The sequence below is a fragment of the Condylura cristata genome, unplaced genomic scaffold, assembly GCF_000260355.1.
Source record: "Condylura cristata isolate star-nosed mole 26May11 unplaced genomic scaffold, ConCri1.0 scaffold00019, whole genome shotgun sequence".
Taxonomy (NCBI): Eukaryota; Metazoa; Chordata; class Mammalia; order Eulipotyphla; family Talpidae; genus Condylura; species Condylura cristata.
This window is the reverse complement of record NW_004567120.1, coordinates 40,593,911-40,621,571: the sequence shown is the minus strand read 5'-3', so window position 1 is coordinate 40,621,571 and position 27,661 is coordinate 40,593,911. Positions and strand designations below refer to the sequence as shown.

Here is a 27,661-nt window from a genome sequence, read left to right as displayed (position 1 = left end):
CACCTTGGGCCTGTACCCCAGTTCTGTATGCACAAATAAAATCTTTTAAAAAAATTTAAAGCACAGACACTTTATCACAGCAAAATGACCCTATTCTCTGTCATTTTACCTTGTATCACTGTATCACTGATTTCACACATGTAAGGCATGTATATGTGTGTGTGTAAAGTATACTTATGCACACATGAGATGTGTATAAACATAACAATGTATCACAGTTACTACTTTGAAGACATTGTTGCACATCAGATCAATTGGGAATAACAACAATAAAAGTATTTATTTTACTTTTGCTTATTTCTTCTGTTCTTCCTTTGCTCATGTAGCTTTAACTTAATAACTGATAACTGTTTCCTTCCGTCTAGAGAAGATATCTTAGCATTTCTACTAAGGTAGGTCTAGTGGCCACAAATTTCTTCAATTTTTATTCATCTGACAAAGTATTTTCCCTGTACTTACGAAGGATACATTCACAAGCTACAGGTGGATGGGGCTTTCCCCCCTTTTCATACTTTTTGTTTCTTGCTTGTGTGGTTTCTGAGAAGTTGGCTGCCATTCTTTTCTTTGCTCCCCAATTGGTATTTCTCCTCTTTTGATTTCTTTCAGGATCTTTTCTTTATCTTTGATCTTTGCTAGTTTGATGCCACATGTCCATATAAGTTTTTTCTGGCATCTGTCCTGCTTGGTGTTCTCTGGGATTTCTGGACCCTTGGTTTGGATTCTGACATGAACTTTTTGTCCTTCTGCTATTCCCATCACAGTTATACTATAATATATCTTTTGAAGTTATCCCCCAAAGGGCAATATATTTTATTATTAAAGAGACAGTTAAGACCAGCCTGGAGTCAGTTTTTTGCAACCCAGCCCCACCAGGAGCCGAGTGCCCAGTGACAGACAGTGTGGCGATGGACTGCTATGCTGTAGAGGAACTGACTCTGAGCTTGTAGGCTGACACAGAAGCTTACAGTCACGTGCTAAGCACGAGTGAGGTAGAAAGATGGATGTTGTGGAAGTCTGTGGTAAGAGAAGGAGTTGGGTGAGAAACTTCCTCATGAAAGCTCTGCACTAGGATTCTTATAACCTCTTGTTCCAGGAAGATCTCAGGGAGTTCTACAAAATCTCTAATCAGATAGTGGCTGAACCCCACTAGAGAAGAGAAGTATAAGTTTGTCAGGGCACCAGAGCAGAAACATCCCCCCCCATTTTCCTACTTTATTATTAAGTCAGTAGTATTATGATACCAAAACCAGAAGAAGTTCTAAGAGTAAAATCACAGACTACTATGATGTATTTCTGAAAGGTGTGAGCCTATTCCCCTCAATCATATCCAAAGCAGAAAAACCTATTACCTCAATAAAAATAAACTCTAAACTCTAAATTTCAGAGGTTTAAAAACTATCTCTTGTAAATAAACATGGGAAAATCCTAGCAGCCAATGAGCAAAGAGAAATATGCAACACAATGAAAGGGTAACACATGACAATTGTGGGATAGTTCCAGAATGCAAGATTGGTGTAGTGTTAACAAAAAAGGTAATCCAAATTCATGGGATGCAGCTAAAGCTGTGCCTTAAAAGGTCTTAAGGATAAAGAAAAAGGAAATCTCAAATACTTTAAGTTCCCACCTTAAAAACTTATGCATGCGGCCCTCCCTGGTGGCGCAGCGGGTTAAAGCACTGCACTAACAAGCTAAAGCCACTTCCGCATGAGTTCGATCCCCGCCTGCCCGGGAGGTGACCACATGGCGTGGCAGACCTCTCCTGACCCGCCCACTGCTCCCCTCAGCAGTGTACTTCATCGATCTGCCTGTTCTGCTCCCCTCTGTCTCTGGTGAATCCTCTCACCCTCCGCATCTCTGGCCTGTACCCCAGTTCTATACAAATAAATAAATAAATCTTTAAAAAAAAAGTGCGGCATTGATGAAATTATAGACACAGAGATAAATAAAAGAGAATAAAGCCATATAATCAACTCATAAATGTGGCCAATTGATTTTTGACAATGTTGCAAATGTAATTCAATGAAGGAAGAACAGTCTTTGCAGTGAGTGGTGTGGAACACGGGGAGAGACACAGGTAAAAAGGGAAAAGTCACCACACGCTCCCTCAGCTCACTCTCTTACAGTTACATCTACTTCCTTCCTCTCCCACCCCTCCTGAACTCTGGTAACCACTAATCTGTTCTCCATTTGTATAATTTTGTCATTTCAAGAATGTTATATAAATGGAATCATACTTATAAAAAGCCAATCAAAAATGGAATTTGCAGTTTCACTTAGCATAATTCTCTGGAGATTAATTCAGATTCTTGCATGCACTGATAATTCCTCCCTTTTATTGATGAATAGCATCTCATGGTATAGATGTGTCATAGTTTGTTTATCCACTAACTCGGTGAAGGATAGCTGGATCATTTCCAATTTTAGGCTACTTTGAGTAAAGCTGCTCTAACATTTGTGTACCGGGTTTATGTAGACATAAATTTTTATTTTTCTGGAATAAACGCCAAGAGTGCAATTGGTAGGACGGACGGTCGGTGCATGTTTGGTTTTTAAAGAAGCCGCCCAACTAGCTTCCAGATTGTCTGTCTGACCCATTTCGCACTGCCACCCGCAAAGTCTGAGCGTGCCAATTTCGCGGCCGCCTCCGCAGCACTGGTGCGATCGCCATGCCTTAGTTCCATCTTACGGTAGGTCTGCAGCACTATCTTATTGTGGTTTTCATTTGCATTACCTTGATGGCTAATGATATTAAACATTGCTTAATAAGGCACAAAAAACACAAGAAAAAACGATACAATGGATCTCATCAAATTATGCCGAATCACAAGGAAAATGACACACTATACTTGCAGACTATGCGTCTGAAAATGAACTTATACCCAGAATATGTAAATCACATCTACAATTTAACAAAAAGATTAGCAGCCCAATTTAAAAATGGGCAAATAACGTAGACACTTCACAACAGAAGACATACAAATAGCTAAACTGTGTATGAAAATATACTCGTCATCATTTGACATCAGGGAAATGCAAACTAAAACACTAAGAGGTACCACTTCCTACCCACAAGTGGTAAAAATTCAAAAGCCCGACAGTAAGTGTTAGCAAGATGTGCAGCAACTAGATCTCTGAAACTTTGCATTGGGAGAATGCAAAACAAGAGGATGGTGTTAGAAGACCCTTGAACAGCTTCTTACAGAGTTTAACATATTCTAAGCAAACTGTCCGGCTATTCCACTACTAAAGAGTGGAAGAGAAATAACAACTTTTGTTCACACAAGTATTTGAACACCAACTTTCACTGCAGCTCTATTTGTAGTAGTTAAGAACTGGAAACAACCCAAGTGCAATCAATAGTTGGGAGGATAAACAAGCTGCAATATATCCACAATATGGGATTCTACACAGCATTGGGGAAAAACAAAACACGGATACACACACGGCACGAACAAACTCAAAAAACCTGTGACGAGCAAAAGCAGCCTGGGCGGAGGGTGCACGCTTCGGATCGATGGGTGTGAAAGTCTACAAAAGGCAACACTTATCTGTGGAGCAGAAAGCAGGTCAGTGTTTGCCTGGGGCTGGGGCGGGAGGGAGTGGAGTGCCAAAGGGCACCAGGGAGCTTTTTGAGGTAATGGAAATGTTCTCTATCAACAACATGGGTCCATCTTGCACACAATGGGAGGAAGCTTTGCACAAAAGAATATATATTGCATGATTTCATTTATATGAACTTACAAAACATAGGCAAAGCTAAGAAAGGAGAGTGTCTAGGCATCTATACGTAAGTGGTGAAGCTAAGAAGATAAGCAGGGACGTGATTACTGGAAGAGCCAGTGTTTCCTTAGTGGGGAGCAGGGGCGTGGTGGTGTCTGTGGTGCCAGCAACGTTCTCCTTCTACATCTGCGTGCTGGTGGCGTGAATTGTTTCTCAGCAATTTGTTAGCCTGTGACATTTTGGCAGTGTACCTTTTTGCTGGTATATTATATTTTGCAACTAAAGTTGCTGAAATAAAAGCAAGGCCAAGAAATAAGGACAAATACGGTAAGGGAAAGGCAAGCCGAGGCTGGCAGGGGAGTGGAATCTGAATTGTTGAGAGCTGCTCAGAGCAAACAGTGGGGCCTGGGGGGCCTGGAGGTATTTCCAGGGCAGCCCTTGAGCCTGGTGCTGGCGGCCCCATCACACAGCCAGCCCAGGGAAGGCGGGGGCAGCCCCGCCTGAGACCTGTGCAGCTCAGGGCAGGGCCACAGGGGCCACCGACCCAAAGGCATCGGGCTTGAAGGCACCAACGTCACCTTGAACTACATGACCTTGGATAGGTCATTTGACCACTCAGTATTAGCTTGGTGAACTTGAATACTCAAAACCCTATTGCGGCTCTGACCTAAATGAGCTCAGGAAGCTAAAGGGTGTCCACACACATATAAATCAGCAAGCCACAGGACCCAGCATGCCTTGCGTCTCTTCCAGAAATGCTGTTTCCTCCTCCGGAAGAATTATTCCGGTGGCTCTTTGGGGGGGGGATCGTTAGCGCTGGATTTGGGCGCGCATGAGGACCGCGCGGGTGAACACAGTCCCCAGCCTGCCCCATCCTCTGTCCTTTTGTGTCTGGATAAACCTTTTTGCTATTGGAACTGCTGACTGATCTAGAGCTCGTTTGCTTATCCCTAGCTCTGGCTGTACGGGCGGTGGAGCCATCTCTACAGCTGCATCCTTCTGCTCCCAGACTCAGTCTTTAAGATGGGCCCGTGCAGTGAAATCTTGACGCAGGGACAAGACGGCCTCTCCTGACCAGAACCAGTGCAGCAGTAGGGCAGCCGAAAAGGTGGGAAGCAGCCGTGGAGGGGCAGCAGGAACAGGCGAAGGTGGCGCCGGAAGCCAGACTCCGACCCTCTGCTGGCGGGCCCCGCACACTCTCCCGAGGTGTGGCTACCTGCGTGTCAGGCTTGGGGGGCAAGGGGAGGAGTAATGAGGGGCAGGGTGGGTGCATGAGGGAGCAGCCACGACCCCCGCCTCCAAAGCATCTGTCATGCACCCCACTACCTCTGGGCTAGCCCTCTGTGTGGTAGCCGGGGTCCTGAGTGCTCTTGCGCCAGTGTCCCTGTTAGACCCATGGGCACTCTGGCTTGGGACCTGGGAGAAGCTCTGGTCTCCTGTTAGGGGACGAACACCCATTTTGTTTTGTTCACTGAGAGCAAGGCCCTGGGCTCAGCCCTGGTCAGTGACAGGCGGGAGCCATTTGCTAATGAAAGACTTAACACGAGGCCGCTGACAGCAGAGGAAAAGGAACCACAGCCAGACGCTGCAGCGCAAGCCACGTCAAAGGTTCATGAGCAGCCAGGGCGCCAGGGCACCAGGGAAGGGTCCAGGCTTCTTGTTAATACCATGTGGTCGCAACCCTGCATCTAGTGCACCTGCTTCCTTCTGGTTCCCATCCCTCCAACATGTGAACGCATGCCCGCATGCACGCACACACATGCACTATTCCATTCGGACATGTGAAAACAATGTAACGATGATCAAGACACATTTTCCAAAGAAGTCACCCAGGCCCTTCACCCTGCCTGAGTGTCTCACACTTGGCATTTGCTGTGCAGAAAATCACCGGCTGCAAGACCCCATGAGTACGATGGCGCCCTTGCCTTTACAAGGTCTCTTCTTCGCTGGGCTGCTGCAGCCCTCAGAGGGAGCACATTAAAGGGCCTCGTAATATGCAAGGGGACCACCCCGTACTGTGGGTAATCCGCGAGTTCCCAGCGCTGCGTCACCACCACCCTCGGAGCCCCTCCCTACATGCAGCTACTCGAGGCCGCAGGTGTCCCCGAGGGACCGTCTCAGGAGAGCGACTGGCTGGGTTGAGGGGCAAACACAGTCGTCTGCCTCTGCCGACAGGCCTGCCTTCTGCAGGGGTGGGCCTCTTTCTGAACCATGACTGCTCCCACCGAGTCTGCCTTCTCCTCAGCAGCCCCCCGCACCCCCCCACTTGTCCGTGCATGCTTGGTGCCCTAGTTAAGCTGAGCCACAACGGTGTGTGGGTCAACTTGTTTGCCCTCCGTGTGCCCTGCACCATGGTTTCAAAACAATGCAACGTTGTTTTGGGAAACAGACCGGGCTGGTGTGGACGAGGCTCCCAGCTCCAACAGCTGAGAGTCCACACCAATCCTCTCTGGGGGTGCCGGGCTTGGGGAGCACGGAGCAGATGTGCTTGTTGCACTGAGCCCCATGGCACAGGGGATCGCAAGGCCACAGCGTGGGCAGCGTTGCCCACCGGGGGTGCTCGCCAGGCCCCACCCCACACCTACTCTGCAGGCCCTTCCAAGAATCAGTCACAGCACTGACCCTCAAAAACCCTACCACTGCAGGTGCAGTCAAACACGTAAGCAACTCACAGGGGTCCCCTGCAGGTCAGGGTCAAGGGCAGATGCCTGGCGAACCCAGGTGACTTGGGTCAGGTCCCAGTTTTGCTATCTCCTTGCTGGCCTTCAGCAGTGTCACGTGTAGCTTTCCTTTCTGCTCTTGGCTTCACCAACTACAAAATAGGGGAATGTTCCTTCTGACCCATCTTGGGTTATTTGGAGGCATTAATTAGCCAAGCACATGGAAAGCAGGCAGCCCAGTGCCTGGCATGTAGGAAAGCAAATGTCCAATAAACCCAGCTACTATTAGTGGTATCATATTACTAAATGAGGTAGAAGCTGAAGTATTTCCAAAGAGGGACTCTGACACCGTAAATAAAACCCTGGCTCTCCTGCCGGGGGGACTGGGAAAGGCTATTTGCCCCTCCAGCAGCGAGAGGTGCTGGGCAACCCCAGTAGGCAAGAGACCCTAAGACAGGGGCTGGAGTCCAGAGAGAGCCTTGAAGTGACTGGAGAGGCTCGGCCTCTAGTGGCTTGGGGCTGCCTGAAAAGCCATTCGCAGTAGCTTCCACTGTCTCTGCCTGTGGATTTCTACCAGGAGGGGAAAGTAACGTGGCTCTGCTGACTAGTCTTTCCCAAGCACTAAGGCAGCCTCCTTGATTACAAAAACACAGCCTGGGCTGACAGCCTTGCCAGCAATCAGCACTAACGTAAGGCCCAGCTGAGGCTACAGCCGTCCAGGCCCACGCCCAGTGCCACGAAGCCTTCTGCCTCGCACAGGACATGGTCTAGAGACAGAAAGGGGCTGACTTAATGGCAGAGCTACTGGAGTCAACATGGCGAAGTGCCAGCCATGCCTTACGCGCCACGGAAAGAGCAGTGTGGCAACTTCTCTTCCTGCCACCCAGAGGCCCAGGTCGCCTCTCCAGGGCCTCACCAATGGTCTTGAAGTGACTGGCAGGTGACCCAGGCACACGGACCCGACGTGCCCACCACTACTGTGGTTACCATGTGCCCCCGTGAGGCCTGGTGCTCATTCCTTCCTGGAAACAGCCCCCTCTTCTCGGGCTGAGTATGTGTTGACTGCATCCCACTAGCTACACTCTCAATCCAGTGTACCTGCTCCCTGTTACACCCCTGCTTCAGCCCCACTATCTGGGCACCTGCAGATGCAGTCTGCAGGTAACCCATGTTACCTTTCCCCCTACAATAGTAGCTTCCGTGAATCACCAGCCCTCAGAGCAATGGGAGTAATCACCCTCCCCAGCATCTCCCAAAGTGTGTGTCATAGGTGTGCGATCCACCAGCTTCTCCCAGATGCTCAGCTCCAAACAGTTCTATGGGGACCAAAGTGTGAGGGAGCTAACAAGCTTTCCTGATGATCAGGTTTCCCAGCGCCTGTGGCATGCCAAGTCTGCCATGACCTCCAGTGGGGACCGCAGAAGGCAGCACCCCCAATCGTGTGCGGGAGAAGCGTGGCAGGAAGCTAGCAGCCCACACAAAGCACACTGGGAATCAGAACAGTGCCTGCCTCTTTGAATTTACGTAAAGAGATGCACAGCGAAGGAAAGGGCTTACCTACCTGAACTCACTGTGGAGAGAGGGAGGTCTCCAACGTCCCCAGCTTTCATACTGGGGCACAAATACAGGGTTTAAAGCTTGGGGGAAGGTGGTTAAATTCACAGCCTAAGTTACTCACTGCAGCTTCTGTGTAGAGGGGAACTAGAGGGAAGCCAAGGGGGGTGACCCAGGTAACAGATGCTGGAGACCCAACCACAGTAGCGGTGGGAGCACTTGGGAGGAGGTACAGTGGGAGGTGGCCAGGAGGCAAACCGGCAGGACGTGGTGACCGCTTAAGTGGGGACAAGAGCTAAGGCTGATGCTGAGAAGTCTGGCCAGGGTGACTGGGTAGACGCTGGTACTGTGCCCATTAGGTTAGGCTGGGGCGCGGGTGAAGCTTTCCACTCCAGTGGCTACGGAGCGTGCAGTGTGAACAACCAACAAGCATCGGCTTTCTGGGGGGGAGAACTAGGCTGAGGTCAAGACCCAGGAGACGACTGCAGTGGGTGGAGGTTGTTGTGCGAGAGTGGAGGAAAAGGTCCATTCTGGGAAGGAAGAAAAGCAACTGGCTGGGGGACTCAGGTGAGGCCTCTAAAGAGGTCAACCTCTAAACCTCATCCTTTCGTGAGGTTCCCCCTGAAATCGCACCTCCTCAGGTAAGTAATGTAGGCATAAGATAAATGCAAGATGCTGAGTGAATTTCAGAACAGACAAATCCTAACCAGTTGGCAGGATGAAATGTCCTGTGACAGCACACTTGGGTTGAGGAGACTTCGAGGAAGAAGAGATTTCCCCCAGGTGAGTGTGTATGTGCTCCCCTTTCCTCCCAAAGTCCCTTCAGCAGACAGTACACTTGGTTCTGAAGGGCAGAGGGTCCTAACGAAGCCCATGACACCCAAAGAGTACCAGCATCTGACACTCAGTGTGCATCTGCAAAACACGTGAATGGGTGTGGAGGGTGGGAAGAGACCCCCCTGGCTAAGGAAACATTGTGGGTAGGTGGTCAGCAAGTGGGGAGCTACTGGAAAGGCAGAGTGACTGAATGTGGCCCATGCCTGGGGAGCATTGGTGTTGGAGTAAAGGGAAACAATGAAGAATAGAGATGGGCTGGGGCCACGTGCTGTGGCTGTGAATATCATGTCGGAGGAGCCGGAGACCTTCAAGAGCCATGGAAAGCTGGACAGGTGCCAGGGTTGGCTGGGTCTGAGCAGGGCTGGGCTTCCTCTCAGAAGTTCTTTCTGATTCCCACCTCACTGTCAGATCTCGCCAAGTGCTGCCTGCAGAGCTCAATGAAGTCATGATGAGTCAGGTTACTAACACTTGCAGAAGCCAACTCCTTTCATTTCATTAGCCCTTCACCTAAGATATAAAAATTAACATTCATCATGGGGATGGAAAGCAGTGGAATTTCCACACACAAGAAGAACTAGAAAAACTCAAGAGAAAAGACAATCAATGAAGATGATCCAGATGTTGGATTTAGCAAGAGTTTTAAAAGCAGCTACTATAGCTATGCTAAAGGACAAAAAGGAAAATATGCTTGTAATGAACGAAAAGACATAACTGTCAGTAAAGTAATACACATTATAATAAAAAAGCAATGGAAATTTTAGAACTGAAGCATGTATAGATGAAATCAAAATTTACTGAGTAGGCTTAACAACAGGGTAGAGGTGATGACAGAGTCAGCAAAAAAATACAGTAACATAAGTCATCTATTCTGAAGAACATAGAGAAAATAATTAAAGAAAAAACCCAGAGTCTCAGGAACCTATAAGATATTATAAACATATCAAAGTATATGTATAGATGAAGTCTCAGAAAAGGAAGAAAGTGATTGAAGCAGAAAAAAATTTATTTATTTGAAAAAAAAATGAGAGAAGTAAGCTCCCCCAACTTGCAGAAGGACATAAAATCACAGCTTCAACAAGCTCAGTGAATCCAAAGCAAAATGAACAAAAAGAAAATCACACCTAGTACAGCACGGTTAACACAAGCAAACGAAATATTAAAGCCTATCTACCTCTATTTTCTATACAGTGTTGTAAGCTGTTACTTCCATAAAAAATAATACAATTATTAAAAATCTCAAAGCAGCAGGAGAAAATGACACACAGAGAAGCCACAACACAAATGACAGCTCTCAACCCATAAAGCGCAATGGGAACTTGAAGGCAGGGAAATAAAATCTTAGGGTGCTGGAAAAGACCAGTAATTCTGTAAGCAGAAAAAATAAAAAAACGAATGTGAAATAAAGATATTTTTAAAAGATAAAAGAACACTAGAGATGAATAAATGTGAAAGATGGTTTTCCTTTAGTTCTTAAAAATGCAATTGTTTAAAGAAAAAATTATAATGTGGTGTAGAATATGTCAGTAAAAGGTAATGATGATTATAGCACAGAAGTTGGGAGAGGGTGGACACATTTAGTGGCGATCTCTCCTGCATTTGATGTGGTATTATCGCTAATTCGAATGGAAAACACTATGAAGATATCACATAATCCCTAGAAAAGCACTAAAAAAGACAGAGAAATACCTAAAAAAGGAATAAATTAATGGACAATATAGAAGACATTTAAATAACCCAAAGGAAACACAAAGAACATGAGAAATATGGGAAGGGGGAAACAGGAGAACAAATTGTGAAGATCAAAATGAACTCAATCTAAATTTATCAATAACTATGCTAACTATTTTATGAGCTGGATTGTCTCCTCTCCTTGCAATCTCATCTCATGAAGCCCAAATCCCCAACACCTCAAGATGCGATAGCCTTTGGATTAAGATAAAATGAGGCCCTTAATGTAGCCTTTACCAGCTGACTTGTTCTGATAAGAGGAAATTTGGGCACGCAGGAAGACAGCAGGCATGTGCGTGCAGATGAAAGAGCACGCGAGCTGATCAGGTGGAAGGTGGCATCTGAGCCAGAGAGAGGCCTCAGGAGAAAGCAAACCCACTGATCCCTTGATCTTGGACTCACAGCCTCCAGAACTGTGAGAAAATAGTCGTGTTATTGGAACCCCCAGCTCTCTGGTGTTTTGTTATGGCAGTCAAGCCGACTGACTAACAAGTGTTAACAGACCAAACACTTACATTAAAAAGCAGAAAATCAGAGTGGATTAAAAGATCACGGCACTTCTGTATTTTGGGGGCGAAAGGTACCTTTTCAACTAAAAGGTGGACTAAAAGTAAATGGGCGCAAAAAGACCTGCAGCGTGGACAGCAAGTCCAAGAAGCTGACCATCAGACACAGCAGACTCCAGCCAAGGGGCATTATTGTCAAGGACAAAGAGAGACTTTTCATAATGAACTAATTTATCAGACAGATATTTCGTAAATGTGTATGTGCCTAATAACAGAACTTCAAAATAAAGTGAAAATTGGCAGAATTAAAGAAAGAACCCAGAGCTGGAGATGTGAACAGGCTGTTCTCAGCAACAGATAGAACAACTAGACAAGATTAATAAAGACAGATGATCTGAATAACCTTATCAACCACCTTGAGCTCACTAATATTTATTTATAAAACACTATGCCATCAAGCACAAGTATATACATCTGTGGCATATTCACCAAGAAAGACTGTATGTGGGGCATAAATCATGATTAGGTAAAGTTGACAGAAATGAAAACATACGCTGTATGTTTTCATGTCACAATGGAACTCATTAAGAAGTCAATAACAGTAAGTCAAAAAATCTGAAATATCTGGAAACTAAACAGTGACTTTCTAAATACCATGGCTCAAAGAAAAAAATCATCAGGAAACTGAGAAACTATATTGAACTACATGGCAATAAAAACAACATATTAAAGTTTGAGGGGAAGGAAGTGAAGAAGTTTTTAGAGAAAAGATTATAACTTTAAATACTTTCATTAAAAAAGAAAAATGGTTTAAGTTCAATCAGCAAGAGTCCACAATAAAACAGAAAGACAGGTGGGTAAAGTAAGCCCAATGTACGAAGTTGTGAAAAAACAGGAACCAGCAGAAGTCAGTGAGACCGGAAGAAATGGAAAATACATTAATAAATAAATAAATTGATACCCCCCTCAAGTCAGATTAATCAAGCAAAAAAAGATGAATGACACAAATTAGCTCAAGACAAGAGGGACTATCACTATAGACACTATAACATTAAAAGAATAACAATGAAATATAAACATCTTCATGCCAACAAACTTGACAATTCAACTCAAATAAAAAGATTGAAAATAACGCACTGCAATGACCACGAGACAAAACAGAAAATGCACATTCCGTATCTATTAAAGAAATAAAATTTATTATCAAACACATCTCTGTAAGGGAAGCTCCCCAGTCATATGGTTTCACTGGTGTAGTCCATCGGACATTTAAGACAGAAATAACAATCTCACATAAAACTTTCAGAAAAAAGAGGAGAGAACCTATGTTTTTCCTCCCCAAAGCTTCACAGTTTAGCTTTTATGTTTAGTTCTGTGAAACATCTCAAATTAAATTTTTATGTATGATGGGGTACAGGTCAAGAATATCTGCATGACTGGGGTAAAGCAAAGGTTCCTTAGGGCACAAAAAATAATAACCATAAAATTAGATATTACCGCACATCGAATGACATCATTAAGATCTGTGCCGACTGATTCCAAATCATTTATGTGGGAACTCTGACCCAAACGAGGGCGAGTGGAAATTCTCACTCCTGAAAGTGTGGGCTGCTCGTGGAGGCTTCATTTCAAAGAGGACAACATGGAAGGGGAAAGAAAGGAACTTTGCAGTGGAGAAATCTGACAAGCACTGCCTCAGCCCGGGGTCACGGTCAACTTCGACAGTGGTAAGTCAGGGTGCTGTGATGCAAATGGCACCATACCTCTGAGGTCTTCCAGAAGCCCGGTCACATCATGAGGAAAACTTCAGACCATCCCGGCAGGGGAGCAGTCCACACAACAGCTGCCAGTCCTAGAGTTTTCGCAGTCCAGGGCTCTTACAGCCTTGGTTACGTTTACTCCTAGGTATTTAATAATTTGTAATGGGCAGCCAATGAGATTGTTTTGCTTTCTTTCTTTTCTAGTTCATTGTTACAGGAATACAACTGAGTTTGGCATATTGATTTTGTAGCCTGCAACTCCATTGTAATCATTTGTTGATTCTAATGGCTTTGTAGTGGCATCTTTAGGGTTTTCTATGTAAATTACCATGTCATCTGTAAATCACAATAGTTTTGCTTCTTTTCCAATTAGGATTCATTTGAAATTTGTCTCTTGCCTAATTGTTCTAGCTAGGACTTCCAGTATTATGGTGGGTAGTAGTGGTGAGAGTTGACCTCCTTGTCAATTCACCTGATCTTAGAGGAAAAACTTTAGTCTTCCACTATTAATGTGATGTTAGCTGTGGATTTGGCCTCTATGACCTTTATGATGTTGACATATGTTCTTTCTATCTCCGCTTTTTGGAGAGTTTTAAATCATAACTGGTTGTTGAATCTTGTCAGATAGAACCTGCATCTGAGAGGTGAGAACCTACAGCCACGCATCACACACAGTATTGCAAACCAATGTCATGTCACTGAGAAAATAATACAGTTTCCCAAAAAATGTGTCAAGTCTACACTGAGAAGTGGTGCGTTCCCTGGGTGGGTACGTTCTGTGTGTGTCTATTCTATGCTGAAGCCTGGCCCCGGGCAGGCACAGAGCGAGTGACTTGAGGGGCCAGGGCAGCAGAAACAAGCTTCTCTTGGGGAACCACCCTCAGGAGCCACACACACTTCTAAAAATTAATGATGGTGCAAGTCTTTAACTTGAACAAGAGATTTTTTTTTTTTTTAATTTCAGAAGCAGGCCAAAGTAACACAGAGCCAAATGGTGTGAGGCCCTGTGTGTGTCAGAAGCTGGCAACGACTAGGCGAGAGCACAAGTTCTGCCGTGAGGTTCCTCTGTGATCTTAGACACCTGTCTAAGTTACCTCATTGGGCCTCACTGGGACCTCACTGGGCCTCTGTGGTCTGGCCTTTCAGGCAGAACAGCAAGCACTAGCATTCACGGCGCATCTGCTGCCAGCATCTGCTGCCAGGCTCGGGTGCATAAGGAAATTCTTTCATTACACCCCAACATGGCTTCCACTCTGCTTCTCACTGCCTGAGTCTCCAGCGGAAATGACATCCATGTTTGCCCCTCAGGGCACCTTTCCCCACTCCCCAAGGATGCCTGTGCCTGCCCTCAGATCAGGGGCATACAGCCCCCGGGGAAATCTCAGACCCAAGGTGTCCTGCAGTTTCTCCCTGCCCCAGAGAGCTCCCACACCAGCGTGGCTGCGTTGCTTTCGCCTCCACCTGAAGGCCTCCTATCCTTATGTAACTTAATGAGCTGCGGGTGTGATTCAGTGGCCCCACCAGCTTTGTTCTTCGACTCGGATTATCTTCTCATTTGCGGGAATCTTATTCATCCCCGCAGCTGCACAGAGACCTTTTGCAGCTTTGGGAAGAGCAAGTCAGTCAGTGTCCTGCCACGTCTGGACTTGAGAGAAACGTGCACCAGCCCAGGGGCCAGTTCATGTCAGCCCCTCACACACACAAGAGCAGAGAGATGCATAGGATCGTGAGGCCTGAAGCGCATGGCTACCCCCGCTAAGCAACCCTCAGCACTCCTCCGAATTAAAAAGGAGAGGTGACCAGGCTGGCCCAAATGGAGGCACTGACCTCTGCAGCACTGCATGGTGGGAGTGCTGGTGAGTGTCACGCATACAGGGGCTTTACTGGGGTGAGGACGGAGGATAAGGGAGAATGAAGGTTGACACACCAGCAGGACAAGTCAGGTGCCTGTCCTGGCCCAACTTCCCCATCACGTCTACATGTTTGGTGACTGATGTCCGGCCCTTCAGGTTAACTGTGGCCAAGCAGGGCTGTCCTGAACCAAAGCTTTCCTTGCATTCTTCCAGCCTCAGAAAGAACCCTGGACACTGAATTTAGTCCATTTTTGTAGACGAGGAAACTAGGGCAACAGTGGAAAACATACCAGAGTAAGGACGAGGATTGTAGGCTGCTTAAACTTTGACCCATGCCACAAAGCCATAGCACAGAAGAGGTTAAATCTGGCAGCGTTCATCCCTCCCAGAAGGTCTTCCTCCCCAACTTTTTTTTTTTCTGGTGGGGGGGTCCCCCGCCTTTTTCCCTGCCCCAAAGGCAGGGCAAGGGAAGGAACCTCCCCCACTTTTAACTGTCTGGGTTGTCTCCTCAGAGAAACCCCACCTTAAATACCAGACAAATGCTGATTGGGTTCTGGAAGATGCATGTGCCGTCACCTAATTGAGATATGGAAGTCAGAAGCCCTGATTCCCCTCACGCCAAGTTACACCCCCCCCCAACCCTGTTTTATTTCTGGCCTAGAAAATGCTCCCAAAGCCCTTCCCACAGGAAAGCTAGCGTGGGGGAGGCCGGGCTGGTTCCAGTCAATCTGACATTAGAGGCCTGCCAGTTGACGGTTCCTCCAAGCAAACACAGTCTTGGTAGTGACATCTTGCTGGCTGTCCTCAGTCCACACAGCTCACTGACAGTCTGGGGGTGTCTGTTCTGAGGAAACCTCCCCGCATGCCCTGGTAAGATTCCAGGTTGGCTGGGTGCGGCCTGTCTTCAGTGCTGCTCTTCAAAACAGCTCGGAAGAGGCAGGACTGAGCAAGGGCACCTGCTTTTGCTGTCCTTGCCACTTCATTGGGCCTTCATGAGAGCCCTGCGAAGGGGCTGTGTAACCTGCCAGTCACCCACCTCTTTTGCGTCTGTTTCCCGAGGTTTCCGAGCCCAGGGCACCAACACTGCCTGTCCCGCGCAAACAAGCTGCCGTAGCCCCCGGGACAAACCCACCCGCCAGCCACACGGTCCCCGGGGGCTTTGGTCAGGGTGGCTGGCCTGGGACACTTGGCACAGAAGCGGCAGCCTTTCTGCCTCCGGATCCAGTGACGGTTCTCCCGGAGCAAGCCTGTCACCACCAACTGCCGGACCCAGGAGTCCGAACCCTCCAGGTCCTGCTCACCCTGCTGGCCACCCCCACATGAGTCCACACGGTGAGCAGGGCAGCCATGTGTGGGGCTCAGACTGCTTTGAGCACCTGTTTTCCAAGTAAGGTAAGAGCTGCTTTGATCACACAGAGCCAGAGCGAGGAAAAAAGGCAGAAAAGAAGGGTGGGAGTTCACTCTATGGGTGAGCCTAAGAGATACGAAATGCTAGAAGTAGCATTTCCAGGCAGGCCTCCCAGTGGCGTGATGCAGTCAAGGACAAGGAAACAGGTGTCCACCTCAGGCAGTTTCTCCTCACAGTCTTTGTGCCATCAGCGAGGGGTGAGAAGGCAAGATCTGAAACGTAACCTCCTGCAATGTAATATAAAAATGAGCCTAGCTGAATTCACTCTTCGAATGTACTTTGGCACAAAGCCTCCGCACTGTTGCCAAATCCACTGCTTTCACGCACTCGCTCCCTCGCTGACTGGTCCGAACAATTGCCCCACGTCAGGCCCGGCCTGGCCCCACAAGGAGTGAAGAGCACACGCACTTCAGGCTTCCATCGTGACCTTGAGCCTTGTGGGCTGACAGAGGCGATGAGGCCAGTCCTGGACTGTCAACTGGAACATGGTCACAGCGTCCCTGCAACAGCAGGCCAGTGGGCTGGCGGGTCCAAGAGGGACAGAAGATTTGCCATGAGGAAAGTAAGTAGGGCAGCTGTGCGATCCCGGCTCACAAGTTGGCCACCCAGGAGAGCTGAGCCTGCCCGCAACACGGCGGGGCATCCTGCCCCCCAGCCCAGCCTCACGGGGTGCAGCCGGCCCTGCTTTCCTCCGGCCCCCTTCTCAAGTGGGAGCTACTGCCCAGTAGGCGTGCCCAGGACTCCAAGCCAGGCCCCAGCCTGGACGTCCAGGTTCCAGGTGTGCAGACCAGCAGCCACTTTGCACTGCGGCCCACCACGTAGTGGCTGCCATGGGCACAGCCTGCAAGGAGGGCTCAGCCGAGCAGGGGGCCAGACTGTCTTCTGGCTCCTCAAGTTTGGAGCACATCAGTGAAGACACTTGTTCCCAAAATGTCCCCAGGACAAGAGCGATGCCAATGCCAATAATGTCAAAATGTTCGGCAAACAAACAAATACCCTTCTCTCCTGCCCCAACCCCTGCTCCCATCCCATTTATCAGCTAAAAAAACAGAAGGGTGAAGTTAGCTGCGGTGAGCTAAGCGGTAAATGAAGCAGAATGCAGGAGCCTCCTCGAGGGCCATTATGACTGGCCACTCGGGGTTTCCTGGATACCGGTGGGAGCCAGGGCCCCTTGAGCGCTCAGTGGGCACATGTTCTGGCACTCGTGATGGCGTCTGGGCACTGCGCTGCAAGCCTCTGGCTGGTGAGTGCTGTGGGCCCAGAAGGAGCTGCTTCCTTTGCCCCTCCCTGGGACACTTCTGAAGGGTCAGGGGTACCTGCACCCACCTATGCTGCCTGCACCCACAGAGGAAGGAACTCACTCCCATTAGTCCTTTCCTTGGGCAGCCTTGCAAATTGCCACAGACCGGGTGGCTAAAAGCCCCGGAAATGAATTCTCTCACACTGTGGAGACCGGAAGTCCCAAATCAAGGTCTCCGCAGAGCCACGCACACCCCGTGGCTTCTCCCGCTGCTGGTGAGCGCCCGCAGTGCCTTCCCGGTCTGTAACCCACAGCCCCCTCCTCCAAGTTTACATGGTCTTCTGTGTCTCCTGTCCTCATAAAGACACCTGGCATGGGAAGTAGGGCCCCTACCCAGGACGATATGATCTTGAGACCCTTAATTCCATCTGCAAAGACCTTTTTCTAAAAAAAGCTCACATTCCTGTGGGTGGACATATCCTGTGGGGACACCATGCCATGCACTGCACCCCCTCAGGCCTTAGAGGCGTTGCTTTCAGAAGCCAGTCGGCGCTCTGCCGGAGGCTTCGGCCTGGCCACCAGGTGTTCTCTCATCCGCGGGATGAGAGCATCATGGATGGCTGGGCTCACGGGACCCCTTTCCAACAGAAGGGGTCAGGCTCCCTGAGTCTGTGCCCCAGTTCTGCCACTTTGCCTAGGGGACCCCAGGCAAATCACTTCACCCCTCTGTGCTCAGTCTCCTCATCTGTCAAACGGATCACAGTGCCCACCTGCTGGGAAGAGTCAAGCTAAGTGTCTGTTGCTCTTCTCGGTGTCCCCTGTACGCGCGACTGGAACCTCCTCTCCAAAGCTGCACCACAACTGATTCTAGCACCATCAAACTCCCCAAGCCATGGTGGAGAAAGCAATGGAGGCTCCGGGTGTAACTGACTAGACATGGACAAGTGCTCTTGTGTTCAGGCCGCACCATGGAAACAAGGCAGGTTTTAAGCCCAGGAAGCAGCAGTGACATCATCGAGGACAGGTCTCCTTCAAAGGCACCCCGAGCTTCCTCCCAGCTGCTGCAGCTCAAGCACCGTGGGGCCCTGGAGGTGCCCATGGAGACAGCTTGTGGTGCACAGCACCCTTGGCAGCCAGCCCAGCCTCCTGGCTTCACCTTCCACCTTCTAATTCCCCTCAGAAAGTCTTTTTTTTTTTTTAAGGATGACGACTTTTTACTTATTTATTTATTCTTAAAGATTGACTTATTTTTGCATACAGAACTGGGGTGCAGGCCAAGGGTGGAGGCTACAGTGCAGGGGTGGCGAGAGGCTTCACCAGAGTCAGAATGGGGAGCAGAACAGGCGGATCTACTGAGATACACTGCTGAGGGGAGCAGCGAGTGGGCCAGGAGAGGTCTGCTGCGCCATGTGGGTCACCTTCAGGGTTGGGGATTGAGCGCACACTGAGGTGGCTGTGGCCAGCTTGCAGTGCTGTGCTTTGACCCGTTGCGCCACCAGGGAGGGCCCCCCTTAGAAAGTCTTTTTCGCTACTAGTCAGCAGCCCCACCTGCAAATGACAAAGAGCTCTTCCACGAGTGGACGGCCCCTTCTGAAGGCAGACACCCCAGACAAGTCTCCTGGATGCTCTGAGTACCCACTTACAGCCCACCCCCGGTGGGGGTCAAGGCTGGAGAGCCTGCTGCCACTGCCCAGTGCTACCAGGACCCTTACTGCATGTTGCCCCGAACAAGACCGCTAACGAGACAAGCGAGCAACAGAGAGGGTGAGCAGCTGCACCCAGTAACGCAGCAGGTCCATGGCACAGGGCTTTCTGCCTCCAACTGTCAGTCTTTCTGCTGCTGCAGGATGAACACAAAACATCCCACTACTTTATAGGTATTTCTTACAGGTTTCAAACTATTTTCTAGTTTGTCCTGATTCGTGACTGAACCTGGGAAAAGCAGGGCTCCTTCTGCTCCAGAGCGTGGTGCTTTGCTCTGGAGTCAACTACCATGTGGGAAGATACTAAGAGATGCTGGAGCCACTGGCCTTCGGGGACGCTGTCATCCAACCTCAGGCTTCCCTCTGCCCGTCTGTAAAATGGGCACAGTTCGGCAGTAGCCGGGCTGGCCGCGGTGGTGGTGGGGTTTGGAGACACCTGTTCTCTCCTCGGAGAAGCAGTTGAGTGTCTATGCCTGGGCCCCATGCCTGATAGCAGTGCCTAGGAACAAGGCAGCAGGCAGCACCCTGCCCATCACGTGGCGCCGGATGGGTGTCGAGCAGGCGCCGGACAGCAGGCGGCACAGAGGCGCACGGGCCGCGCGTGGCGTGTGAAACTGGAACAAAGCGGGCTGGGGAGGCCGGAGGAGGGCGGTGCATTTTCTAGTCCGCGTAGGAAAACAGGACATTTTAGGAAGGAACGACGCCAGAGAGACCTCTTCTCTGAGCCGTGAGTTCTGGCAGAGTCTAATTCTCTTCCTGATAGCTGTTGAGGCATTTCTAAGAGCAAAACCAGCTGCTCTTCCGAGGGGTTTCTCTGGCTGCCTTCGGTGATTCAGCCTGTGCTGGAACAGCCTCAGGGAGATGGACCAGCCCCTCCTTGGGTGCTCAGCACCCTGATGCGCGCTACCCACCTGCACCCTCCCTTCTTCCCCTGCAACTTCCCCTTCCCAGAGGTTTCCTGCCAACTTAGAGAAAACTCCTGGGTCCCAAGGACGGCCGGACCATTCTGCTTCACCTCCCCAGGGCGCTTGTCACCCTGCCGTGGCCGACTGCAAACACACGGGTCTTTGAATCACCCTCCCCTTTGTGGGTGCCAGGGCTCCCACGCCCCCCCGGGGAAGACCGCACTGGCGGGAGGGGAGGCGGGCACAGCCTTGCTGGGCGGGAGGCTCTGGGCCTTGGTGCTGGCCTGATGGGCACGCAGGTGTCCACAGCAAGCAAAGGCACTAAGCCAATGCAAAGGCCCAGAGACACTGAGGTTTGGCAAAGACAAACTGTGGCCGAGCACAGGCTGTGTGGGGAGCCGGGGAGCACGGGTGGGAGGGGCTGGGGGCAGGTGCCACCCTGGAGCTGCAGTGTTCACTGACCCCCCCCACACCTGCCGCCATGACGGGCCACTTGCTGGGCCAGCCGCCCTGCGCTAAGTATCTCCTCAAGCCTCACAAGGGCTCCACGAGGCGTTATTATCTCCCTTGACAGATGAAAAATGGAGGCAAAGAAAGAAAAATAGAGGACTTGTCCAAGGCCACATACGAGAGAGATCTGCTCGACCCAAAGCCAATGCTGGCTCCACTGCCCTGCACCGAAGGGCTGAATTCTGGAGGCCAAGATGTCGGGTGGTGGGAGAACGCTCTTGGGAGGCGGTGGGAGATGGGGGAGTGAGGTCACAGAATGAGAGAACCCCAATATTGGGCCCTCCCGCAGCCTGCCCTGTGGCTGCTCTGTCAGCCACTTCACTGAACCCAGCTGGGGTGTTTTTCTAGCTGCTCCCAGTGAAGACAGAGCACTGGGTCACCTCAGTCCCTTGGGGGCATTTTAGACACCACTCCAGGCCCCAAGGCTCTAAGCCCCAGCTGAGGCCTCACTCAGCCCCCATAGCACTCTGGCCCTACCCATCCCTCTGTGGAAGAAAGATTCACATGCAAATGAAGTGGGACATTTGTATCTGCATTTGGGGAGATGCAGCCAAATCAAATATGATGACCACATTAGCTAAATAGCGCAGGCATTTCCTCTTCAGTTTCCCTGCCTGTCACCCACTCAGTCTGGTATGTGGTAACTCTCCTTGCTAAGCTGGACTCAACACGAAGAGAGGCGTGCAGCGAGCGAGTTAACTGCTGAAATGTCCGCTGTCTTTGGGTCCAGGGCCTTTGGGAAGTGGTGAGGGCCGCTGAGGTGGGAGCAGCATGGGTGGGGGCACTCAAGGTGGATGAGACACTTCTGAGGTGGCCTTAGTCCCAGACCCACACTCACTTCCTCTGCTGCGCTTCAGGGTGCCCAGGGGCAGATGTGCCAGGGGGTGGACTCATTGCTGCTGGGCTTTTAAGAGCATGAGACTTGCCACTGAAATTTAGCTCTGAGGACAATGAACAGCTCTGGGACGTCTGGGTCGGGACTGTGCGGGGGACATGGCGGCATAGGCACAGGGCAGGCACAGACCTCGCATAAAACCTTTGTTGGGCAGGAGAACAAGTCCTCCCTAGGCCGAGGCCTTTCAGCCTCCCCATGAAAGTCGGAATTACAGGCCTGGATGCTGGGAGATTTTGAGGGCAAAGGAAGTCCAGATGGGTCAACTCCCCTCATTCGCAGGGGGGGAAACTGAGGCCTGAGAGGGGCAGGAGCTTGTGCAAAACTAAAGAGCAGGGCCAGGCCAAGCAGGGCTCAGGCTGTATAGCCTCACTTCAGGCTGTCTCCCAAGACTTGGGTGACAGGGTGGGGGCAGACTCTGAGCGACATTGCTGGTTTCTGGCTGCTGGCCCTGAGGGAGCCCCTACCCAGGGTTCAGGAGGCAGTCACTAGCAAGGGCACCAATGTGTGTCGCTGTGTGACTGCTAAGTTGCCAGTTTGAAAAGACTACCTATTGCTTAGCTGAATTTATATGACAGCAAGGAAGGCCTCATCTTCTCTGCCAATATGAGCGGTTAATACTAGGAGAAACTGAGGGAGCATAGGAGAGATCTCCATACTTTCTACTCACATTTTCTGTAAACCTAAGGCTGTCATAAAAAACAAAGTCTATAAATCAAAATCCCAGATCAGGCCTAAGTGTCCAGCTATGGATAAAAGCAGTGCCATGTGGGAAGTTTCTGTTCCAGCAGCAATACAGAGGCAAACGGGCCACAGACCCAAGCCCTATCTGAATGTCCACGCCAGCACTGGGGACACTGGCCATCTGGTTTCATGGCCCAGTGCTTCAGGCTAGTCTCGCAGAAGCAGGTCTTTCACCCCAGGGGCAGCGCAGGAGGTGCCCTGGAGCAAAGGGGACAAGGGAGGAGGCTTTTGCCGACACCCATGTGAGACGTGTAGTCTGAACCCTGGACGGTGAATCCTTGCAGAGACACCCTGGAGTGACGGTCTTCTGCGACATTTTGTATGTTGTCGATGCGACAAAACTTCGAGACTCAGGGGATAATTGCTATTCTGTAGTTGTCAAAGCACCGTAAAATGTTCTCTCTCCCTCTAGAGCAATAACTTTAATCCCTATGACTCTTCCACTCTAGGTGGGAGCTGTGCATACATAGCAAGAAGCAGGACTCTCTAGACTGTCAGTGTTCTTCCCCGGCTACATTTTTGTACTAAGTCCTTGAGAGTCGGAGACATAAAGCAAACAGACAGATATGGCAATTAAAACACAAAAGAATGGAGTAGGCAAACACCACTGGGTTAATCTTACATGCGCATCGACAATTGCGGACACACGCTTACACTACGTTCTCCACACACTTTAATGTGTTTCAGTGTAAGTATCATTAGCTCTGACCTTTGTAGAGGTAGATCTCTAGAGGTGGGCCCACTCCAGGTACCTCTAGAGATTCCTCAAAAAAAAAAATATTTTCATGAGAGTGAAGACGTTACAACAATGCCGATTCTTTTCAAATTAATGCATACATTCACCTCAGTGCCAACAAAATTCCTATCAGGTTTTTTACTTAATTTTTTAAAGAGCTAACAGTAGTTTACAACATTATAAATGTAAAATTTCTCACCTCAGCAACTGCGTATATCACCACACACCCACCAACAAATGTCCATTCACCATCCTCCACCAACCAATCGGTCCCCTCTCCCCCCTTCTCTTCCCTCTCCTTCCCTTCAGTAACCACCATTCTAAAAGATTTTGAAAAGCAAATTTGACAAGCTGATCATAAAGTTATATGGAAGAACAAGGGGCTGGGGATAAGTGCAGCAATCATGAACAACTATGAACTGGAGTTTAGCCACTATGCAGTATTATTTTCTACGAGCCCATAGTAATAAAACCATGTGTTATTAACACAGGAACAAAAAGAAAGCGGAGCAGTGAAAACAAAATAGAAAGCTCAGAAAATGACCCACAAATGTCAGGAACCTTGAGATATGACCATGGCAGTATAGCAGAGAAGCAGGGAAAGGACAGATTATTTAATAAATGGTGCTGGGATAATCGAATAGCCAAGTGAAGAAAAGTAAATCCCTATGCAAAATAAGTTTCAGATGGATTACAAAGCAATATGTAAAACATTTAAAAAATTAAAGGAAAAAAACAAACATGTTTAGGTCAGTGGTCTTGCATAAGGGAAATATGTAATAGAAACTCAGGTCTAGAAATAGAACATTAACAGCATCCCATGAGAACCCCCCTGTACTCCCTCCCAATTAAAAAAAATAATAAAAGAAAATATAGGAGACTGTTTATGACAGAGTGGGATTCCTTAAGAAAAAATATAAGCCATAATGTAAACATATTAATAAATTTGACTTTTTTAATTAAAACATTCAGATGAAAAAGACAACATGAAATTTAAAGATAACTACAGACTGGGAGATGATATTTTCAACAGTTATAATGGCAAACATTTGCATTTGTAAGATCTTAAAAATTCCTGAGATCAAAAAGTAAAAGACAAACAGTCCAATTAAAATGGGGGGGAAACAGGAATTAGCCTTTACACAGAGGATGCAACTGAAAGCATCTTTAAATATATGAAAACTGAGTCACCTCCCCAATAAGCAGAGAAATACTAGCTAAAGGAAGAAGCTACATTTCACACCCATCTTTTTGGTAAAATATTAAACTGCAATAATATCAGGGATGGATTGATGATTTGAACACATACCTCACTAGAAGCATAAATGGGTGTTAGCACTTTGGAGATCACCCTGACAATGCCCAGTAGACAGTTGTTTAAACAACTGGTTGAAGTGGATTCTCTTTGCATCTTCCTTCTTTACTAAATTAAGCACTCAATATTGTTTTAGTTGTGGCCCACAAATTTTGCAATGTTGTGTTTACATTTTCATGTATTTCAAAAACACTTTCTGATTTCTTGAAAATCTTTTCTTAGACCTTGAAAAGTCATTCCACCTTGGATTTAGCTTAATCTCCTTTGTGCCAGGAATCCCTGCCTGGATACTTCTTCATAAAGCTTAATTTTTTTTCTACCTTTGCTTTTATTCAAATATCTCTTTGCTCAGTCCAGTTGTGCACATGTTCAATCACTTATGTTATCCACAGGTCACTGATGTCCATTTTCTTTTTTCCCAGTTTTTTCTCTCTCTATACTCATCCTGAATAGTCCCTATTGCTATGACCTCCAGTTATCTTACCTACTGCAGTTTCTATTCTGCTATCATCATCCAGTACATCTTCACTTCATACATTTTTCATCTCTACTAGATTGATTAGAGCCTTTTTATATCTCCCAGTTTTCACTTCATCACATCCATGATTTTCTCCACCTTCATAATACAGAACATATTTATAATAGCTGTATTCATGCTCTTGGCTGTTCTCATCATTTCTAAGATTCTATTTCTATTGATTGGCATTTCCCTTGTTCTGAATCATACTGTCCTGCTTTATTATTATTTTTAGTATGGTCATTACTATTTGATTGGAAACTGAACACTGGTATTTTAGTTGGATGCTGGATTCTGTTGTATTCTTTTAAATATTGTTGGATTTTGTTATGAAAAGTCAGTGAGTTATTTGGAATTAATTTGATTCTTTAAAGTCTTGCTTTTAAGCTCTGTTAGGTTAGGTCTAGAGCAGCCTTAAATAGAGATAATTTAAGCCTACTACTAAGAAAATATCTCTTTGAAGATTCTATTGGATCTCTGAGGTATCAGAAGTCTTTCCTCACAGGTTGGAGGAAACATGACTTAGTCCCATCCCTGTGCCAGTTGTGATAACTGTTCAGTCTACAGCTTTCTGGTGGTTCTTACACTGATCAAGGACAGTTTTTTCTCATGCTTATGCAGATCAGAATTCAGTGAAAGACTCAAGGGGACCCCCTGAATATCTCTGCAGCTCTCTCCTCATATCATATTTATCTAGTATTGTTCTTTGTAGTTTCCAAATTCTTCGTCTACATGAAAATATTTTGTCTCTACTACTGAGCAAAATCTCTAGGATTGTTCTGAGTTCCCCTTCCTCACTTTAGCCCACACAATGACTCTAAGAAATAAGCTATGATAATAGCAAGGCTCACCTTGGTTTCCCTGTCAGGAAGCCTGCCTGTCCAACGTCTGAAAACCATTCTTTCATAGTTTATCTGTTTTTATAGTTGTTTAAGATAGAAAGAAATCAGTCCCTGTTATTCCATCATGGCTAGAAAATGAAGTTCCATATTATATTATTTTTTATATTTTTTCACAAACACAAAATGGTTAATAATGTAAAAATATATAGTTTAAGGAAACTACGTTTTCTCCTGACAGATAAGGTGCCATGCTGGCTCAAGCAGAGGGTGATCAAGTAGTGTGAAACATGTCAAAGCCTGCACATGGAAAGATGAACGGACACCCCCACACCGCCTTGACATTTCATGTGGCTTCTGGCAATATGGGGCTAACTACAGAAACACCCAGATCGGTGGAACTTCCAGGTTTCAAAGACAGTGAATTAAATATCATTTCAAAATATTTGGTCCTGATGCTAAACCACACACACAGAGGACCAAAGCACTATCAAGTAAAGTGGTTAGAAAAATATGAAAGAATAAAACAAACTATGCTGTTAAGAGAGCATGATTTAGTACACCCTGCTTGTTCCAACAGAAGCCAGACATGAGCAAACAGTCTGAAATCAAGAGAGGAGAGAGTAGTTTTTTAAATATAATGATTAATAATATTTCCAAGGAAAATGTTTACTAACTGGACTCGTGTAAAATGTTCTATTTAGTAACAGTTATTATCTACTTTAAGGATGTCCTGTGATAAAAACAAAACTCTTCTGAGACAACATACAGCCTCAGTAGTATTTTTCCTTCCCATTTTCCCCTCATTTATTTGCACTCCTTAACCACAAAGTAAAACAAATAAGGAAAATACTAAATATACTGAGCATGTACTTAAGTAATTCTACTTCCTACCAGTTAATTGAAATGACATGCGGCTTCCACCTGTCTGACTGGCTTGGAGCTTCACAGGTTAAACAGCTCATGTGTGAATTTTGTATCTTTCTCTGTTCTACCACAACTATCCATGAAGACCCACCTTTTGTTCTATCGTTATCATGCAGTAGGTGGCCCAGCCGGCTGGAACAATGTGGAGCGCAGGTGCACAAGTCCATAGGGGCCTGTAACTACCAGTACAAACACAGCGAGGACCACCCTGTGGTAGGTGGTGAAAAGGCAGCACCTTCTGGCTAAACTTTTTTTAAAGGACCAAATAGTTAAGTAAGTATTTTAAGGTTCATTGTTGCTATTCCAAATACTCCGCCATTTTCGCACAAGAGCCGCCTCACACAGTATTTGAATGAAGCATCTGTGTGTTCCAATAAACTTTTATTTTGGATACTGACATCTAAATTTGGAAGAAACGCATCAATTCCAAACTCCCAAGGACCGAAACTCAGCAAAGATGAAGTAGATGGCATGGCGTTGGTGTGAGGATCGGCAAATGTATCCACAATGGGTGGAGTTCAAATGCTCACAGGCTACTTGGAGAGAAGTAGCCACAGCTGAATAGCTCTCCAGGGGTTTCTCAGATTCCCAGTTCACCTGAGAACAGGTGCTAAACTGAGGGCCGCCACACAGGACACTGACTAACTGAGCTGACGCTCCCTCACCTACATCCGGGGTCTTTCAGTTCCTGGACGAAAGGTCCAGTTCTTTGCACAGTTGCTCCTCCCCTGGCTGCCAGAGCTGGGGCATTGAGACCACAAGGTGATTTCCACATTCTGATGTGAAGGTGAGGGTGTGCCTGAGCAGCGCTGGAGTTTCAGGGCAGGCTACCGAGGGCAAACGCCTCAGCACAAATTGGCTTCTGTGGCTGGCTCAGTACAGTTTGGATTTATTACCTTTAGTTGCTGTGATCTAAAGGCGTGAAAAGCTGTTTCACAGTGTAACTAAAAGCTGGGTTAAGAAGGGAAGTCTGCCATACCCATACAGCAAATCATGTCATTCAAAATGAAATGAGCGACTTTGGGGTGACTCGCTGCGTTGGATTATCCGATTAAATTATCCGCCTGTCGGGCCCTCCCTGGTGGCACAGCGGGTTAAAGCACAGCACTAAGAAGCTTAAGCCACTTCCGCATGAGTTCGATTCCCGGCTGCCCTGGAGGAGATCCACATGGCGTGGCAGACTTCTCCTGGCCCGCCCGCTGCTCCCTCAGCAGTGTACTTCGTCGATCTGCCTGTTCTGCTCCCCACTCTGTCTCTGGTGAATCCTCTCACCCTCCGCATCTCTGGCCTATACCCCAGTTCTGTTT

General features: G+C 47.8%; 1 protein-coding gene across 1 annotated transcript in view; it reads right to left on the bottom strand.

Moving 5' to 3' along the window:
- The window catches only part of LOC105853853 (melanoma-associated antigen 8-like), a 188,863-nt gene that overhangs the window by 68,502 nt on the left and 92,700 nt on the right, over positions 1-27,661 (bottom strand). The gene's annotated exons all lie outside the window — the stretch shown is intronic.